This window comes from Panthera tigris, chromosome D3 (assembly GCF_018350195.1).
Source record: "Panthera tigris isolate Pti1 chromosome D3, P.tigris_Pti1_mat1.1, whole genome shotgun sequence".
In the NCBI taxonomy this organism is placed as follows: Eukaryota; Metazoa; Chordata; class Mammalia; order Carnivora; family Felidae; genus Panthera; species Panthera tigris.
In genome coordinates, this window is record NC_056671.1 from 21,065,756 (window position 1) to 21,085,458 (window position 19,703).

General features: G+C 45.7%; 2 pseudogenes; both read right to left on the bottom strand.

Annotated features, from left to right (window-relative positions):
• Positions 1-343: 343 nt before the first annotated feature.
• Positions 344-937, bottom strand: LOC122232369 (annotated as a pseudogene).
• Positions 938-11,571: 10,634 nt separating this feature from the next.
• On the bottom strand, positions 11,572-12,057 carry LOC122232813 (annotated as a pseudogene).
• Between the last annotated feature and the right edge of the window lie 7,646 nt (positions 12,058-19,703).

A 19,703-nucleotide genomic window follows, 5' to 3' on the forward strand; every position in this document is an offset into this window, starting at 1 on the left:
TTCTCTCCCAGGACATTTTCAGCAACATGAGGACATAGATTGTCCCTAGCGCACTCACGCTGTACTTAAGCCCAAGGGTCATGCCTGGCACATACTTGGTGTTCACCAGATGGTGTGGAGGGACAGATCTCTGTACAGTCACCTATCCAGAACAGGAGCACATGGGATCTGCCGGGGTCTACCCAACGGGGACTCAATTCCCAGGACAGCCTGACCCCAGGTGTGCAGTAAATCCTGCCCAACGGAAGAAAATCAGACGATGCTTTGCAGAGTAGGGCTGGGTTTACGGGCACAATTTGAGAGAACAAGGACATTATTTCTAGACAAAATTCCCTAGCCTTGTCTAAGACTCCACTATTACAAGAAACAGGCAAAGAAGCAGCTGTGTTGGCCAAGGGGTGTGAGCTTCACAGGAAGTCCCATTGCTGAGGGGACAGCAGGTTTTGGTCTCCCTTCCCCACAGGCCTGGAGCAGTGTGAGCTTTGAGACTGTGGTCCCACACTGAGCAGTAATAATCAGCCTCATCCTCAACCTGGAGGCTAGAGATGCTCAGGGAGGCCACCTTCCCTGACCTGGAGCCTGAGAATCTAGATGGGACCCAAGCAAGCCGAGCACTGCTACCATAGATGACAACGTTGGGGACACTGCCTGGGAGCTGCTGGTACCAGGACACACCTCCAGCCCCAACATTGCTGCTGCTTCCCATGCAGGAGATGGTAACAGTCTTATTCACAGGCTTGGACACTGCAGATGGCTGAGTCACCACCGACTGGGCCCAGGACGCTGCAAGTCAGAAGAGAGACACGGGGCGAGTGAGAGGGGTCAGTTGACAGGGCCCATACATGGTTCCACAGTCCTCTCGTCTCCAGCCCTGATCCCAGCCTCCAGCCACCTGTGCAGTGAGCCAGCAGTGTGAGCAGGAAGGACCCCAGGCCATGGTGGAGACCCCTGCTCAGCAGTGTGTCCTCAATGTCCCTCAGCCAGGCTCCCAGAGTCTCTCTTATTTCCTCCAGCAGCCCAAAGGGAGGGAGAGACCCTTCATGCAAACCAGCCCCCTCCCCCTGGCTGGCCAGCCCCAGCCTGAACCCTGAAGCTGACCCTTGTCTGGAAATCTCACCCCAGGAGGGGATGGAGCGAAAGCTGTGGGGCCTGACCTGGGGCTCCCCAAGGGCCTGTGAGCACCCAGAGGCTAAGCCACAGTGAGAACCAGAGCCAGGTGGCTCCCAGCTGGGATCACAGCACACAAGGTTCAGAGACAGGCCACAGCGCCCCCTGCTGCCCAAGACCCAGACATGCCCATATGTTTGGTATTGCCCACTGAATACTTAAAAACATCAATAAACTTTATGATTTATTGTCACAGAAGAATTTAGTGGAAATTCCAGAGTTTCCAAATACACCAACCCCCTCCACCACCATGTCTTTCTCATCATCCAACTCTAGCCTGAGTGTGGTTACTTGTTATACACCATGAAGCAACACTGACAAGTCATTGTCACCCAAAGTCTATATTTACAACAGCAAAGCTCACTCTTGACGTTGTTCACTTTAGGTTCAAGACCTGTACACTGATATGTGTCCATTTTAGAACCACAAAGAACACTTCCACTCCCACAAAAAACCTCTGTGCTCCAGTTGTGCATCCTTCCCTATGCTCAACCCCTTGCAACCACTAATTCTTTTATTGTCTAAATAGATTTGTCTTTTTGGAGAATGTTACATCCTTGGAGTCACACAGCATGCAGCCATTACGCGTTGGCTGCTTTCATTTAGCAACGTGCAACAAAATGTCCTCCGTGTCTTTTTATGTCTTGGTGCCTCATATCTTTGTAGCCCTGATCAATATTCTATCGTTGGGGTTTACTCACCTGTCACCTCCTGAAAGACATTGCGATTGGCTGCTGCCAGGTGTGGGCAGTTATGCATAAAGCCACTGTCCACATACATGTGCAGGGTTTTTTTGTACACATTGTTTTTAACTCCTTTAGGTAAATGCAGAGATGCATGATCCCTGGATTTTAAAGCAAGACAATGATCCGGGGTTTTGTTTGTTTGGTTTTCATTTTTGGGTGTAAAAAAAATTTTTTTTTAATTACATCCAAGTTAGTTAGCAATAATCATGATTTGGGGAGTAAGGTCCAGTGGTTCATCCCTATATAGAACAAGCCGTGCTCATCCCAACAAATGTCTTCTTAATGCCCCTTGTCCATTTAGCCTATCCCCCCTCCTACAACACCTCCAGCAACCCTTAGGTTGTTCTCTATATTTAAGAGCCTCTTATGTTTTGTACCCCTCCCTGTTTTTATATTATTTTAGCTTCCCTTCCCTTGTGTTCATTTGTTTTGTATCTTACATTCCCCATGTGAGTGAAATCATTTTATATTGGTATTCTCTGGCTAATTTCGCTTAGCATACTACCCTCTAGTTCCATCCATGTTTGTTGCAAATGGCAAGAATTCAGAGAATCTTCAGTTTTAAAAGAAATTGCCAAACTCTTTTCCAAAGTAGCTGTACCATCCTGAATTCCCCTGACCAATGAAATAGAGTTCCGTTGCTCCACATCCTGGCCAGACGTTGGTGTCATCCTGGTTTTGATTTTGGCCATTCTAATGGGTATGTAATACTATGTCATTGCTGTGTTTTTGTGCAATTTCTTGCTAACATATGATGTTGAACAGCTTTTCTCAAGCTTATTTATATCACATGAATATCACCTTTGTTGAGATAATCTGCAGTTTTTAGATTGACATTGTTTCCTTACTATTGAGAAGTCTTACCTTTTAATTAAAAAAAAAAAACCCAAATAGTTCTCTCCTTAAATCACCTTCCATTTTCAGTAGAAAGGAATATGTATAAAGAAGACTATGCCCCAAATTTCCTCCTTATTGCAATCCTTTGTTGGCTGCAAATATATGTCACATGTATTTTGTGACTTCCCTGAAATAAGAAGACATGTATCCAAACGGAGTCTTTACTCCCCATCAAGGATGGTGAACATCCTTCTCCTTGTACCTAAGGGCTCTCAAAACACCCTGAACAGAGCTTCAGGGTAGGTGGAAGAGCCATTCTCCAGCCTACATACTTATAAGTATCAGACTGTCCTCATCCCCATCACTTTCTGAGCAGCAGTAACTGCAATGGAGACGTTGTCCACAGAGATGATGGGGGGCCCTCACAGGGTCACCAGCTGCTCAAGAGGAAAAATGAATAAAGGTGAAAAGGGAGAACTTTTGTTGTAATACAGCGGCAACGAGTTCATCCCTTGTTATGGTGAGTCTGGGACTGGGAAGGCCTTTTACATTCTGAGAAGGGGTCAGAGGGAAAAATCATGGAACCACCCATCAGTCAGCTAGTGCGTGTAGGGTTCCTTTGCAAAAGTTAGTGACCTTGAATAATCCCATTCAACAGGTTTCCTTCTAGTTCTGTCGATTTCTTTCTTCATTCTGCAGAAGCTTTTTATTTTGATGTAGTCCCAATAGTTTATTTTTTCTTGATTTCCCTTGCCTGAGGAGATACCCCTAGAATAATGTTGCTACAGCCAATGTCAGAGGGATAACTGCCTGTTCTCTCTAGAATTGTTATGGTTTCAGGCCTCACATTTAGGTCTTTAATCCATTTGGAGTTCATTTTTATGTATGGGGGAAGAAAGTGGTCTGGTTTCGCTCTTTACATGTAGCTGTCCAGATTTCCCAGCACCATTTGTTGACAAGACTGTCTTTTTCCCATTCCGTAATCTTGCCTCCTTTGTCAAACGTTGACTGGTCATATAATCTTGGGCTTATTTCTGGGATTTCTATTCTGTTTCATTTTTTTGGTCTGTTTTTGTGCCATTACCATACGGTTTCGATTACTATAGTTTCCTAATATAAATGGAAATCTGGAATGGTGATACCTCCAGTTTTGGTTTTCTTTTTCAAGACTGTTTCACTCTTTGGGAACTTTTGTGGTTCCATACAAATTTTAGGACTGTTTGTTCTAGTTCTGTGAAAAAGGCTTTTGGCATTTTGATAGGAATTGCCTTAAATCTGTAGATTGATTTGGGTAGTATAAATAATTTAACAATATTTGTTCTACCAATCCATGAGCAGGGATGTTTGTTCATTTCTTGTGTCATCTTCAATTTCTTTCATCAATCCTTTATAGTTTTCATAGTAAAAGTCTTTCACCCCTTCGGTTAGTTTATTTTTGGGTATCTTATTATTCTCGGTTCAATCTGCAATGAGATTGATTTCTTAATTTCTCTTCCTGTGGCTTCATTATCAGTGTATAGAAATGCAACAGAGTTCTGTACATTGATTTTGTATCCTGTGATGTTATTGAATTAATTGTCAGTTCTGAGAGTTTTTTGGTAGAATCTTTAGAATTTTGTATATGTAGGCAGGCCAATCAGAGAAGATGGCCACATAGGAGGATGCTGGGCTCACCGCGTCCTGCTGATCACTTAGATTCCCCCCACATCTGCCTAAATAACCCAGAAAACCATCAGAAGGCTAGCAGAATGGACTCTCCGGAGTCAAGCATAGACAAGAGGCCCATGGAAGAGGGTAGGAAGGGTGGAGAGGCAGTGTGCCCTACACAAACTGGTGGGAGGGAGCTGGGGCGGTGGAGGGGCAATCAGCCCACCCAGCAAAACAGAGCCCCCGAGTCTGGCTTGCAAATTGGAGAGGCCGGATTCCATGAGTTCTGACAGCCAGCGGGACTTGACATCTGGAATGTTAAAAGTCAACAGCCCTGCTCTCGGCCAGTGGGGAGGGCAGGAAGACACCAAGAGGGAGAGTTGTTGAGCCCCGGCAGACAGAGTTCACCTCCCGGGGAACAAAGGCTCTAGCCACCGCCATCTCCCTCTCCCATCCCCACTCAAACTCCCTAATGGAACCAGTTCCTGTCACCAAACTTGCTTGCACGCGCAAACACCCAAGGCTCTGCTTCTGTGGATCCATCCCTTTGATGAGTCTGCCTGCTTCCCTCCTGGTGCTGCAGGGACCCTCCTGCAGGGGACCACCCACAGCAAACTGAGCTGAGCCTGTCCCTTCCGCCCTGGCGCACTTTTCGGATGCACTCGGGCTAATACACCAGATCCCATCTAAGCAGCACCGCTAGCCCGGCAGTGTGCAAGTAGCCCAGCCAGGGGCCACACCTCTCCACAGAGAGTCCTGTCCGTGGGAGAAGGGCAGATAAGGTACACATCAGTCTGACTGTGGCCCCAGGGGTGGGCTGGGGGCAGACATCAGGTCTGACTGTGGCCCCGCCCACCAAACAGGTTACTCCAGACAGTACAGAGGAAGAGCCCTGCAGTTCCACACCACTCCAGGGACTATCCAAAATGATGAAATGGAAGAATTCTCCTCAAAAGAAACTCCAGGAAGTAGCGACAGCTAACAAATTGATCAAAAACTGTTTCAGCAATATAACGAAACATGAATTTAAAATAATAGTCATAAAATTAATCGCCGGGCTTGAAAAAGGCATACAGGACAGCAGAGAATCTATTGCTACAGAGATCAAGGGACTAAGAACCAGTCATGAGGAGCTCAAAAGTGCTATAAATGAGGTGCAAAGTAATATGCAGGTGACCACAGCTCGGAATGAAGAGGCACAGAGGAGAATAGGTGAATTAAAAGATAAAATTATGGAAAAAGAGGAAGCTGAGAAAAAGAGAGATAAAAAAAATCCAGGAGTGTGAGGGGGAGAATTAGAGAACTAAGTGATGCAATGAAACACAACAATCTCCGTATAATAGGAATTCCAGAAGAGGAAGAGAGAGAGAAAGGGGCTGAAGGGGTACTTGAACAAAACATAGCTGAGAACTTCCCCGATCTGGGGAAGGAAAAAGGCACTGAAATCCAAGAGGCACAGAGAACTCCCTTCAGACGTAATTTGAATCGATCTTCTGCACAACGTATCATAGCGAAACTGGCAAAATACAAGGATAAAGACAAAATTCTGAAAGCAGCTAGGGATAAACACACTCTAACATATAAAGAGAGTCCGATAAGACTACTGACGGATCTATCTACTGAACCTTGGCAGGCCAGAAAGGAATGGCAGGAAATCTTCAATGTGATGAATAGAAAAATTATACAGCTGAGAATCCTTTATCCAGCAAGTCTGTCATTCAGACGAGAAGGAGAGACAAAGGTCTTCCCAAACAAACAAAAGCTGAAGGAATTCATCACCACTAAACCAGCCCTACAAGAGATCCTAAGGGGGATTCTGTGAGGGAAATGTTGCAAGGACCACAAAGTACCAGACACATCACTCCAAGCATGAAATCTACAGATATCACAATGACTCTAAACCCATATCTTTCTGTAATGACATTGAATGTAAATGGACTAAATGCTCCAACCAAAAGACATAGGGTATCAGAATGGATAAAAAAACAAGAGCCATCTATTTGTTGTCTACAAGAAACTCATTTTAGACCTGAGGACACCTTGAGATTGAAAGTGAATGGATGAAGACTATCTATCATGCCACTGGAAGTCAAAAGAAAGCTGGAGTAGCCATGCTTATATCAGACAAACTAGACTTTAAATTAAAGGCTGTAACAAGAGATGAAGAAGGGCATTATATAACAATTACAGGGTCTCTCCATCAGGAAGAGCTAACAATTATAAAAGGCCATGCACTGAAGACGGGAGCCCTCAAATATATGAAACAATTCATCACAAACATAAGCAAACTTATATTTTTTTAACTTTATTTATTTTTGAGACAGAGAGACAGAGCATGTATGGGGGAGGGTCAGAGAGAGTGAGACACAGAATCCGAAACAGGCTCCAGGCTCTGAGTGGTCAGCACAGAGCCCGACGCGGGGCTCGAACTCATGGACCACGAGATGATGACCTGAGCTGAAGTCGGACGCTTAACTGACTGAGCCACCCATGTGCCCCAAGCAACCTTTTTGATAAGAATGTGGCAGTTGCAGGGGACTTTATTACCCCCCTTACAACAATGGATAGATCATCTAGACACAGGATCAATAAAGAAACAAGGGTACTGAATGACACATTAGATCAGATGGACTTAAATATATTTAGAACTCTTCATCCCAAAGCAACAGAATATACTTTCTACTCAAGTGCACATGGATCATTCTCCAAAATAGATCACATACTGGGTCACAAAATGGCCCTTCATAAGTATAAAAGAATTCAGATCATACCATGCATAATTTCAGACCATAATGCTATGAAGCTTGAAATCCACCACAGGAAAAAGTCTGGAAAACCTCCGAAAGCATGGAGGTTAAAGATCACCCTACTAAAGAATCCCTAGAAATAAACCTAACCAAAGATGTACAAGATCTGTATGCTGAAAACTATAGAAAGCTTATGAAGAAAATTGAAGAAGATATAAAGAAATGGGAAAACATTCCGTGCTCAGGGACTGGAAGAATAAATATTGTTAAAATGTCAATACTACCCAAAGCTATCTACACATTGAATGCAATCCCTATCACAATTGCACCAGCATGCTTCTCAAAGCTAGAACAAGCAATCCTAAAATTTGTATGGAACCACAAAAGGCCCCGAATAGCCAAAGTAACTGTGAAGAAGAAGACCAAAGCGGGAGGCATCACAATCCCAGACTTTAGCGTCTACTACAAAGCTGTAATCATGCAGACAGCATGGTATTGGCACAAAAACAGACACTTAGACCAATGGAATAGAATAGAAACCCTAGAATTAGACCCACAAAAGTATGGCCAACTGATCTTTGACAAAGCAGGAAAGAATATCCAGTGGAGAAAAGACAATCTCTTTAACAAATGCTGGGACAACTGGACAGCAACGTGCAGAGGAGGAAACTAAGCCACTTTCTTACACCATTAACAAAAACAAACTCAAAATGGATAAAGGACCTGAATGTGAGACATGAAACCACCAAAACTCTAGAGGAGAAAGCAGGAAAAAACCTCTCTGACCTCAGCCGCAACAATTTCTTACTTGACACATCCCCAAGGCAAGGGAATTAAAGGCAAAAATGAACTACTGGGACTGCATCAAGGTAAAAAACGTCTGTACAGCAAAGGAAACAGTCAACAAAACTAAAAGGCAACCAATGGAATGGGAAAAGATATTTGCAAATGACATGTCGAACAAAGGGCTAGTATCCAAAATCTATAAACAGCTCACCAAACTCCACACCCGAAAAACAAATAATCCAGTGAAGAAATGGGCAGAAAACATGAATAGACACTTCTCTAAAGAAGACATCCAGATGGCCAACAGGCACATGGAAAGATGCTCAACTTTGCTCCTCATCAGGGAAATACAAATCAAAACCACACTCAGATACCACCTCACGCCAGTCAGGGTGACTAAAATGAACCAATCAGGAGACTATAGATGCTGGAGAGGATGTGGAGAAACGGGAACCCTCTTGCACTCTTGGTGGGAGTGCAAACTGGTGTAGCCACTCTGGAAAAGAGTGTGGAGGTTCCTCAAAAAATTAAAAATAGATCGACCCTATGACGCTGCAATAACACTGCTAGGAATTTACCCAAGGGATACAAGAGTGCTGATGCTTAGGGGCACCTGTACCCCAATGTTTATAGCAGCACGTTCAACAACAGCCAAATCATGGAAAGAGCCTAAATGTCTATCAACTAATGCATGGATAAAGAAATTGTGGTTTATATACACAATGGAATATGATGTGGCAATGAGAAAGAATGAATTACGGCCTTTTGTAGCACTGTGGATGGAACTGGAGAGTGTTATGCTAAGTGAAATAAGTCATGCAGAGAAAGACAGATACCATATGTTTTCATTCTTAGGTGGATCCTGAGAAAATTAACAGAAACCCATTGGGGAGGGGAAGAAAAAAAAAGAGGTTAGAGAAGGAGGGAGCCAAAACATAAGAGACTCTTAAAAATTGAGAACAAACTGAGGGTTGATGGGGGTGAGAGGGAGGAGAGGGTGGGTGATGAGTATTGAGGAGGGCACCTGTTGTGATGGGCACTGGATGTTGTATGGAAACCAATTTGACCATAAGTTTCATATTTAAAAAAATAAAAAAATACATAAAATAATATTTGACATGTAAAAAAAAAGTCATTTCAAGCTGAAATCTTTAAGGGCAGAATGACTTTTCCTGGGGTCTGCCTGGCTCAGTAGGTTAACTGTCCAACTTTCCCTCAGGTCACACTCACTGTTCATGACTTTGAGCCCCGCTTCAGGTTCTGTGCTGACAGCTTAGAGCCTGGAACCGGCTTCAGATTCTGTGTCTCCCTCTGTCTGCCCCTCCCTTGTTCATGCTCTCCCTCTCTCTCTGTCTCTCTCTCAAAAAATAAATAAACATTTCAAATTCTTTAAAAAATGAATGACTTCTCTTACATCCTAGAGTGATTCCTAGGAAGTAAACTCTTCTTTAATGACCCTGTGTTTTTCCTGCAATGCACCCCACATTACTGTGGCGACAGACAGGAGATGATGGTATAGGTTCATGAACTAATTAGTGGAAGGGGAGGAAGGAAAAAGGGAAGAGTGGAATTTGGGAAAAGAAATGACCCTAGACCTGGAGATATAACATGACATTAATGAATAGAGAAAGAACATTCAGGAGGGACACTGGCAAAGAGTGTTCCAAGTGTGGGAAAAACAGGAGAGTTCATTTCTGACTCTTTTTTTTTAACTTTTTTAAATGTGTATTTATTTATTTTTGAGAGAGAGAGAGAGAGAGCAGGGGAGGGGCAGAGAGAGGGAGACAGAATCCCAGGCAGGCTCCATGCTGTCAGCACAGAGCTTGACGTGGGGCTTGAACCCATGAACCATGAGATCATGACCTGAGCCAAAACCAAGAGTTGGAAGCTTAACCAACTGAGCCACCCAGGCGCCCCTTCTGACTCTTAATAGTAAGCTTTGTGTCTTTCAGAGGCAGAGTCACAGTGACACTGGAATCAGGCAGACAGTGTTCTGACTCCCTGTGACCAGGACCCTGGGAAGTGGGGACACTCAGCAATGACACAGAGGTGACTGAGGGAGCCTGAGAGCAGGAGCAGCCCAATATGGAGTGTGTGGAATAAAAGGAGTGGTTCCTGTACTGGCCCCTGAGTCTGTTGCTCACCCGACAGAGTGAGAGCAAAAGAAAAGGTCTCAGATGCATGGCAGTCTGGAATGGTCACCATTAAGGTTTCTGGAAAACTTTGTACCTTCTAACAACCTCTGGGAATAAGAGGCCATCAGAGTAGGAATATGTTTTCTGCTTTCTACTTCTCATGGGACTGTTTGCATTTCAGGGCAGAACCTCGTGCCTCTGAGGGTGTGTTGGGCTGCAGTTGATCTGATGCAGGGGCATCCAAATGGTCTGGGGGCTGAGCTGTAGTTTTATGAGACATAAAGACCCGGGCCTGTGTCCCCTGTGCAGATGGTCCATAGTCCGTGCTCTGACCTGAATAACACGGAGGATGGAGGGAAGATGATATAGGTGGCTGGGACTTCTTTGGTGAAGCTTCCATCATTTTCTTCTACCTGGACCCCAACTCTCCCAACTACATGGTTAGTCAGTGAGTCCAGGTCCCAGCAGACAGTCACTGTGTTGCCCAAAGCAATAGGTGTCCCTTCCCCGGTTGCCATGATGGTGTCAGGGCAGAGGGTGGGGTGGTTTGATCCAGGCATCCTCATATCTGGGGTTTCTTCCCAGTGGGTCCGTAAGGGCCAGTCTCTGTCATCCAGACGTTATGTTGTGAGGGCATTACCTGGGACTGCAGACACATTTTCCCCATGTGGGAAGTCAGCGTGAGACACGGTACATTTGGCTTATGTGTCCTCTTTCTTGCCCAAGACGGTGTCAGCTCTGTGAGCATGGGGACCCTCCCTGTCATTTCTGTACTGTGATCTGAGCCCCGAGCCCACATAGGTCATGTAGGGATGGTTCTCTCAATGCCACGCATGTAGAGCATGTGGATGATTGACTACCCTGAGACAGACACTGGTATGCTCTGTGTCGCTGGTTCTGTCCTGGTGCTTTGATATGGACCGAAATGTATCCCCGAAGATTCTTATATGGAAACCCACATTGTGACTTCATAGACTTTATAGAAGTGGCAGACACAGCATGGGTGAGCACACGAGGAAATGCCACGTGAGGACCCAGGATGAATGTAACTATTTGCAAGCCAAGGAGAGAGACCTCAGGGGACATCAAGCCTGCCCCCACCTTGAATTTGGACATTTAGCATCCAATACTGTGAGAAAAAAAGTATCTTTTGATTTGCTCACCCACTGGGTGGTATTATGTTATGGCAGCCCCAGCAGGCAGGCACAATCCTCAAGGACTCTGTCCCCAGGGCAATCGGCCCCAGCATCCAGGAATTTCTGCTCAGTTCACATCAAACAGAAAACGTGCTCCTACAGGGACAGGGTTTGGTGTATGAATTGAGAGGACAAGGACACATACTCCAGAGAAAGTTCACTGGTTTGGCTTTCAGACCTCCGTTTTAGAGAAGCAGCTGTGTTGGCAGAAGGTGGGGGCTGCACATGGAAAGTGCATCACTGTGGGGACAGCAGGTTTTTGTCTCACTTCCCCACAGGGTGGAGCACTGTGTCAGTACGTTGAATAATGTCAGCAGACAGTCAGTAATAATCAGCCTCCCCCTCAGCCTGGAGCCCAGTGATGGTCAGGGTGCCTGTGCTGCCAGACTTGGAGCCGGAGAATCGATCCGAGACCCCTGAGGGTCGATTGCTATTACGATAGATGAGGAGTTTGGGAGCAGTTCCTGAGAGTTGTTGGTACCAGTTTACTTAATTGCCGCCGATGTTGGAGCTGCTTCCAGTGCAAGAGATGGTGACCCTCTGGCCCAAGGAGCCTGACACCGAGGGTGGCTGAGTCAGTACAGACTGGGCCCAGGACCCTGGAAAATGAAGAGATACAGAAAGGGTAAAGCCGGGGTCTGGACACAAGAGGGTGGAAGCAGGGCCCAGGTGTCCTCCCAGAGCCCCTTCCCCTGTCCCCACATCCAATCACCTGTGTAGTGAGCAAGGAGGGTGAGAAGGACCGGAGACCAAGCCATGGTGGAGACCATCACCGATCCTGTCTTCTGTGCCCCACAGCTGAGCAGACCTCCCCTAATCTGTCCCTTTTCATCCACTGAGAGAGGGCGGGCCTGTCCATGCAAATGATACCCCAGCTCTCTGACCCCTCACTGAACCCGAGTTAGGTGCCTCCGCCCGTGGATGTCAGGGGGTGGGCAGAGGAATGGCTGCGTGGGGCCAGGCTGTGCAGAAGTCACAGTTATGAGTCTCGAGCAGAAGGCACAGGCAGTGCAGGTGGCAGGTCTCAGGTCTCATCACCCCTGAACCCTCAGAAATGGGCCCTGTGAGCCCCCTTGTGTCCAGACTCAGAAACATCATTGTGGAAAATGGTAACCAGAGCCCATAAAAGGAGCTCCTGTCCCCCGTTGCTTTGTCCACTGCCCCTTTCCTAGGGCCAGGCCAGGTATCCTCCTGGGTAGCCTCCCATATCCTCAAACCAGACTTTCTGCTCTTGTCAGACTCCTCCAGAAAAGCCAGGCCATGTTTCCCTGTATGTTTCATGGGTCAGGACTGAGGTGGTATTTCTACAAAAATGCCACTTAGATCAGAGTCATGTCCGGAGCTGTGACGAGTACCAAAGGACACGTGGCCCCTTCTGTGTAGGATTCTGTGTTCTTTCCTATTATGTGCTTCCTCCCTGGTTTCCAGATCTCTCCTGCTCTGAGGTTCCCACAGGCTGAACAGAAGCTCTCCTTCTGTCCTCAGTGCTGTGGGAAGGAACAACTGTGTGTATTCCTAGGGGCACTGTCCACTAAAAATCTTTGCCATCTGTCACTATGTCTGCTTATTTGAGACAACAGTTCTCCACACACTGTGGTTAGTGATTCCCTCCCAGGATCTGTCCCCCCAGCACACAGACACAAGTCTGCAGGGGTCCTGTGTGTGGCACTGAACCCAGAGCCCAAGGACAAACCTGCAGGAAGTTCCAAGAGGGAAGGAGTCACCGCAGCAGTTGCTCTGACAGGGTTCCAGTGACACTGTTTATGTGTTAGTCACCACTTAGCCAATTGTGCACTTTAGAAATGGACAGAAAACATGAACAGACACTTGTCTAACGAAGACATCCAGATGGCCAACAGGCACATGGACGATGGTTAAAATCACTCCTCACCAGGGAAATACAAAGCAAAACCCCACTGAGATACCACCTCACACCAGTCAGAGTGGCTGAAATGAACCAATCAGGAGACTATAGATGCTGGAGAGGATGTGGAGAAACAGGAATCCTCCTGCACTGAGGGTTGCAAACTGGTGCAGCCGGTCTGGAAAACAGTGGGGAGGTTCCTCAAAAAATTAAAAATAGATCTACCCTATGACCCAGCAATAGCACTGCTAAGAATTTACCCAAGAGATACAGGAGTGCTGATGCATAAGGGCACTTGTACCCCAATGTTTATAGCAGCACTTTCAACAATAGCCAAATATGGAAAGAACCTAAATGTCCACCAACTGCTGAATGGATAAAGAAGATGTGGTTTATATATACAATGGAATACTACTTGGCAATGAGAAAGAATGAAATCTGGCCATTTGCAGCAATGTGGATGGAACTGGAGGGTATTATGTAAAGGGAAATACTTTAGTGTATGTATGAAATACTTTAGTGTATGTATGAAATACATAAAGCGTAAAGTCAGCCAGAGAAAGACAGATATCATCTGTTTTCACTCTTATGTGGATCCTGAGAATTGTAACAGAAGACCATGGGGGAGGGGAAGGAAAAAAAGAAGTTCGAGAGGGAGAGAGCCAAACCATAAGAGACTCTTCAAAACTGAGAATAAACTGAGGGTTGATGGGAGGCTGGGAGGAAGGAGAGGATAGGTGATGGGTATTGAGGAGGGCACCTGTTGGAATGAGTACTGGGTGTTGATGGAAACCAATCTGACAATAATTTTCATATTAATAATAATAATAATAATAATAATAATAAAATAAATGGGCATGTGCTTCGGTATACATAATTTCTCTCAGTAACATAGATTGAAACATTCTTGAAATTGGTTGAAATGTTCTTATGAAAATGCAGATAGAATCACTAGATTGTATTTATCTATTACAAATCACAGATCTGTATTTATTGCAGAGAAAAATAAATAGAAATTGTGGGAACAATGGAGAAGGGAATCTCTTTGTTGGAGGTTGAAGGAGTCGATAAAGAGTTTCGAAAATCATGTTTTCTTTGTCATGAGTATAGCATGGTGGAACTTTTCTGCAAGTAGGAGAGCCCGACAAAATGCTAGTGAAATCCCATGAGGGGCCTATTTCTATGAACTCCAGAACCATCTCTATAATGCAATTACCAAACACTGAGAGAGCTTCCAGGAAAGAGCGATTTGGGGTCAGACTTGTCTCTGGGGTGAACACAGCTCTACCTCTGTTCTTTGTGTCCAGCGTATTAAGGATAGAAAAAAGCTCATTCAGACATCCATGAGTAGAGGAATGAACTTCTATCATCTGAGGCCAACGGGGCTGAAAACTTTCTGTCAGAGGTTCCATATGTGAGTGGTGGAGAGATGGCAATAAGGGGAGCTGTGTCCGTGAGGTCACTGTCGCTGTAGCCCTTGATTGGAACAGAAGAATTTTCAGCAGAAGTCCAGATTGCTGCAGGTGTCACTGGGAAGACTGAAGCAGTGACAGCCCCGTTCTGAGAGCACGCACAGATTTTGTCGCGTGTCCTCATGTACCTTGAGCTCCGTGGGAGCATCAGTGAAGCTGCTGTCCCAGAATCAATGAACTGATCAGCCTTGGGGGTTGGCTGTATCCCAGAGATTGTTGGGGACTGAGCTGCCCATGGGGACAAAGAGTCTCCTTTGGATTCCCGAGCATCAGCCTTGACCCAGGAGAGCAGGTGTTCAGAGCGTGTGCTAGTTGCACTTGTGACAAGACCCCAGTCACACTGGATGTTGCTGGTGTTTCCTGATGATGGGGATTCTGCCTCTGGGGATTCTGACCCTGGGAGTACTGGTTGAGTACATGTTGACCATGATTTCTGGAGACAAAGGGAAGGTGGGAAACTGAAGACTCTAGGACACTATACACTCAAAGGAGAGTTGTGTGTGTGTGTGTGTGTGTGTGTGTGTGTGTGTATGTTTGTGTCCATCTGTGTGTGTGTCTGTGTTTGTGTAAGACAGATAAAGAGAGGGAGAGAGACAGAGAAACAGAGAGAGAAAGAGAGAATATGCTCCATGTATCCTCAGGAAGTCTTTCCTTCAGAGGCCAACTATGTAGACAAGTGTACCCCTGTCCCTCTAAGGTCCTCTCTCCACTCCCTGAGTGTGGTTCTCCACGCAAATCCATCACTGGGGCTGGCTCTTTAAAGAGCCTCCTGTGTTCTGGAGCTTGGAGCTAAAGAAAGCTAGTGTCTTGAAGGTCACTTCCCTGCACAAGGATGGATTTTACACAAGGAAGAGGAATTTGGTGCAGATTAGTTCTGATAGGAATTCCACTGAATCATAAATTTGGATCTTGGAGATGGGTCTTCAGTCCATTTTCACCCCAACAGATACATATCCCACATCTGTGGGTTCAGGTCTCAGGAAGCACAAGACAGGGGTGACAACACAGTCCCTTCCTCCTGCCCTTCACAGCACAGCCACCCTCCACTGTGCCCCCAAGGTCCCTGGATGCCTCCTTGGCGGTGACCATGAAAGAGTGCCTTTTTTATCTTGGAAAAAGGCTAATACATGAGACCTCAATGATTGGAACAAAATTGTGTGGCTGCGTTAGTCTCCTGATGGCCTCGGAAACAAATATTCTCAACAACAGGAAAAGTTGTCATGTCTGGAACTATGTAGCCCATCCTTCCTTTGTTGGCTATGTCAACAGTTACCTTTGGTGGAACCTCAGTAAGTTTGAAGGGGGAAAATTCGTTGTACTAATGGCTTTTGTGGGCAAATACTCAAAGGCTGAATGAACCTTCATTTGTCACAAACAGAATAATATTGTTGTCATAATACAGAGATTTACTGAGGCTGGTGGGCATGAAAACTACAAGCAGAGATGAGAGCAAGAATCAGATGTTGAGCGGATTTCCTGCCAGTCCATTTTCTGCGACTTCTCATCACTAGAGATGAACCCTAGAGAGTGGAAATTACTGTAAAATTTTACTTCTCTCTGAAATCCTAACAAAGAGTTGGAGTTCAGACCTGAAGCACCATACGGAGAGACTGAAGGCCTGAGGGACAGGAGCAGAGGGGAGAAGAGGAGCCCGTGTCGGGAGGGGGAGGGGTGAGATGAGTCTGAAGACCTTGTGACTCACTTTTTGTCAGATGGGTGAAAGAGAAAATTGTGTCTATGACCAAGGTGCTTATTAACATATCGAGTATGGATGTGTCATCAGTAACACAAGAGTCACAGTTTACAGCCTGAGATTTGTGGATGAACATGACTATCTAGTTCACCTTGTCCAGTTGAGACAATCGTACTGTGTGATCTTAGGAACTATATACGAGTCTCTGCGCCCTGGATCCTGACACAGAGTTTCTGAAATTCTTGTCATTTCCTAAGTGACAAGAGCACTAGAAGCTTCTTAATTGTAGTGACATGACTCTGGGTGGGCTTCTGGATGGCTCCTGGATGGGGCTGGTGCCCAGAAAGACCAAGCCTTGATCAGATGCTGCAAATATTCACCCCCTCATACTTGAGACAGGGAGGGAAGACTGACAGTGCAGTTAATGTCCAATCACGTCTACCCGAATCCTCAATAAAAATGCCAAAGTACAGGGTTTGAAGAGCTTCCGGTTTGGCGAACACATCCACTCTCAGAACAGATGCACCTCAATTCCACAGGAACTGAAGCTCTGGTGCTCGAGACGCTCCCAGACCTAACACTAGGTGTCTCTTCATTATTTGTTTATGTGACCCCTTCATCATATCATTAATGAGCTGACAAAAGGAGTCAGTGTTTCCCTCAGTTCCGTGAGTTGATCTGGCAAATTAATGGAGCTCGAGGAGGGAGTCGTGGAAACCTTCGACATGTAGACACATTGGACAGAGGGTGCAGGCCATCTACTAGTTGTTGCTGGCATCAAAATGGGGAGCAGCCTCCTGGTGCTGAGCCCTTCCCCTGTGGATCTGACACTATCTCCCCACAGATAAACTAAGCGTTAAATTCAGTTAAATTGTAGGACACTCAATTGTGTGTGTGTCCCAAAGAATTTCTAGATGTGGGAAAACAGATACAAAACGTATAATTGATGAACATGAGTGTGTGAAGTGAAGTATTCTGCGAGTAGTAAAGGAGATATGACTAGAGGGAGAGCCAGAGATTTTGGTTGTAAAATAGTTGTTCTTGTTACTTTTCTCCAGACCCAAGGGCGTGTGCAGTTGGGCTCCATTCCCTGATTCACGTGGGCTCCTGGGACACGTGTGCTGTCTCAGGCAAGAGCATCATCTGTGTGTCAGTCCTTCCTCCTCAAGGACAGCTGTCACCATAGAGGACTCTCCCCTACAGGAGCCTCCACAGAAGCTTCCCAATAACAGAGGCTCAGACACAAGGTCTGTGGACCCAGGGGTTTTTGTCTCACTTTCTCCATATCTGAGTCACTGTGAGAAGCCAAAGCTTCTCCCACTGCCATGAGCTGTAGCACAGGAAGAGTCAGCCTCATCCTCAGGCTGTGGCCCAGAGAGGAGCAGAAGCCCTGCCTTGGCCGAGGCATCTTTGGACCCAGAGAAGCGGCTGGGGACCGCATTGGTGTTTATTTGAGTCTGAGTAGTAGTACAAGAGATACAGAGGAGGGCTCACTGGCTTCTGCTGGAACCAATGTATGTAATAGCTGCCAACACTGAAGCCACTGCTCAAGGTGCAGATGTCTGGCAATTTTCCTGGAGATGCAGACAGGGAGAGAGGCTGGGTCATCACAGGCTGGGACAGGGAACCTGCAAACACAGACACCCTTTGGGAATGCGGCTGGAAACGGAAACCAAAAATTCAGGATTCTGAGCAGAGGAGTGATGTGGGGAGCACCTGAGTCCATAAGGCCTGTCCCTACCTGTGCAGTGAAGGAAGAGTAGGAGGAAGAGCAATGTCCAGGCCATGGTGACACACCCCTGCTCCCCACACTGGGCTGGGCCGCCCCAGGCCTCCTTTTCTCCTCCACCCTCTGCCACAGGAAGGGCTGTGCATGCAAATGAGGTCCATCCAGTGCCTGCCCAGCCCCTCCCTGAACCCTGGTGCTGGAGCTCAGCTCACACCACACAGTGGGGAGGATGGGGGTGGAACTCCTGCCCGGGGAAGCCCTGGGAGGTAGCACCTGCTGCGACAACACAAAGCCTCAAGGTCTGGTCTCCTTTGAGTGATTGGTCCTCACTGACCAGCTGTGTAGGGACCACAGGGCTGTCCCACAGCGCATCCTGTTAATCTCACATGGAAAAAGGAAAAATGAAGAAAAACATCCTGTAAGTGGTAAACCTTATTAAGAATAGATTAAATACATAATTTCTTAGAAGTTACAAAACTGGCTGTCCTACAAATACATTGAGTGAATAGACGAATTTCCATATAAAAATGGAAAAGGTTATTGCTGAAGCACTCCACAGAAATACATTAGGTACAGACGTTTTCACAAGGGACATCTAACAAAACTTCAGAATTTACATAATTCCAATTTATTTGCTTCATATTTTTTCATAATATAACATGGTATTGAATATTTCTTACTTCTTTTAAAAATGTTATAAAACACAAAAATACACTTTCAAAATACCTTTCACAAAAAGGAAAAGAATAGAACAGTATCATGAAATATTGATACAAATATTGGGTACAAAATATTGACAAGGACACCTCAATACCATATTTACAAATTGATAGTATCATTAAGTGTGATCGATTCCAATGATACAAACTGGGTTACATAATAAGAAAGAGTTTTATATTACACACCATATTATTACATCATGAGATATGACCATATTGCCCCAATTGGTCTCAAAAGGGCCTTTCACTAGATTTAACACCATATCCTAATAAAACCCACATAAAACTACAAACAGATACATGTATAATATGGTAAAACACACACTCTCGCACACACAGATGATGTAGTCCTGAGGCCCACATCTAGGTTCCTGCAGTAGTGAGGAGACAATTTCCACAAAGATCAAGAGCAGGTAAAGGAGATCTTCACTTCTTTTATTTTCAAATTATTCCTCAATAGCTAGAAAATGTAATTAAAAAGCCAAAATCAATGGTTATTACTTAGCACTGATGGCAAAGGACAAGTGGTCATTCTTGAATATCCAGATGGATGTCATGGCCTTAGGTAGGCCTGTGTTGCTTTGGCTGTGATGGCAGAGATCTCCTCAGTGAGGACTAGTTGCTGACTGTGACTAGTGCTGGTGACACTAACTAACAGAGACAAGATGGGTGGAACAAGGGCAGCAGAGAGAGGTCTTGTCCCACTTGACTGGGCGAAGAGCCCTGTGCAAGGTGTGGGGCAGTGACCCTGGATCTGAAGTGATTATTTCCTCCCACGCTGGCTGCATTCTACATGATGTCAGTCATCACATGTATGGGGCTTCTGCCCCAGACCCACAATAGTACATATTGCAGAGGTTTTCAGTGCAGAAATTGGGGCCCTTGGCTCAAGTGACCCGTTCACCAACAGATGGATTGTGAGTCTGATGTCACTGCACCTGCTCCTTGATGAGCTGAGGAAAGGG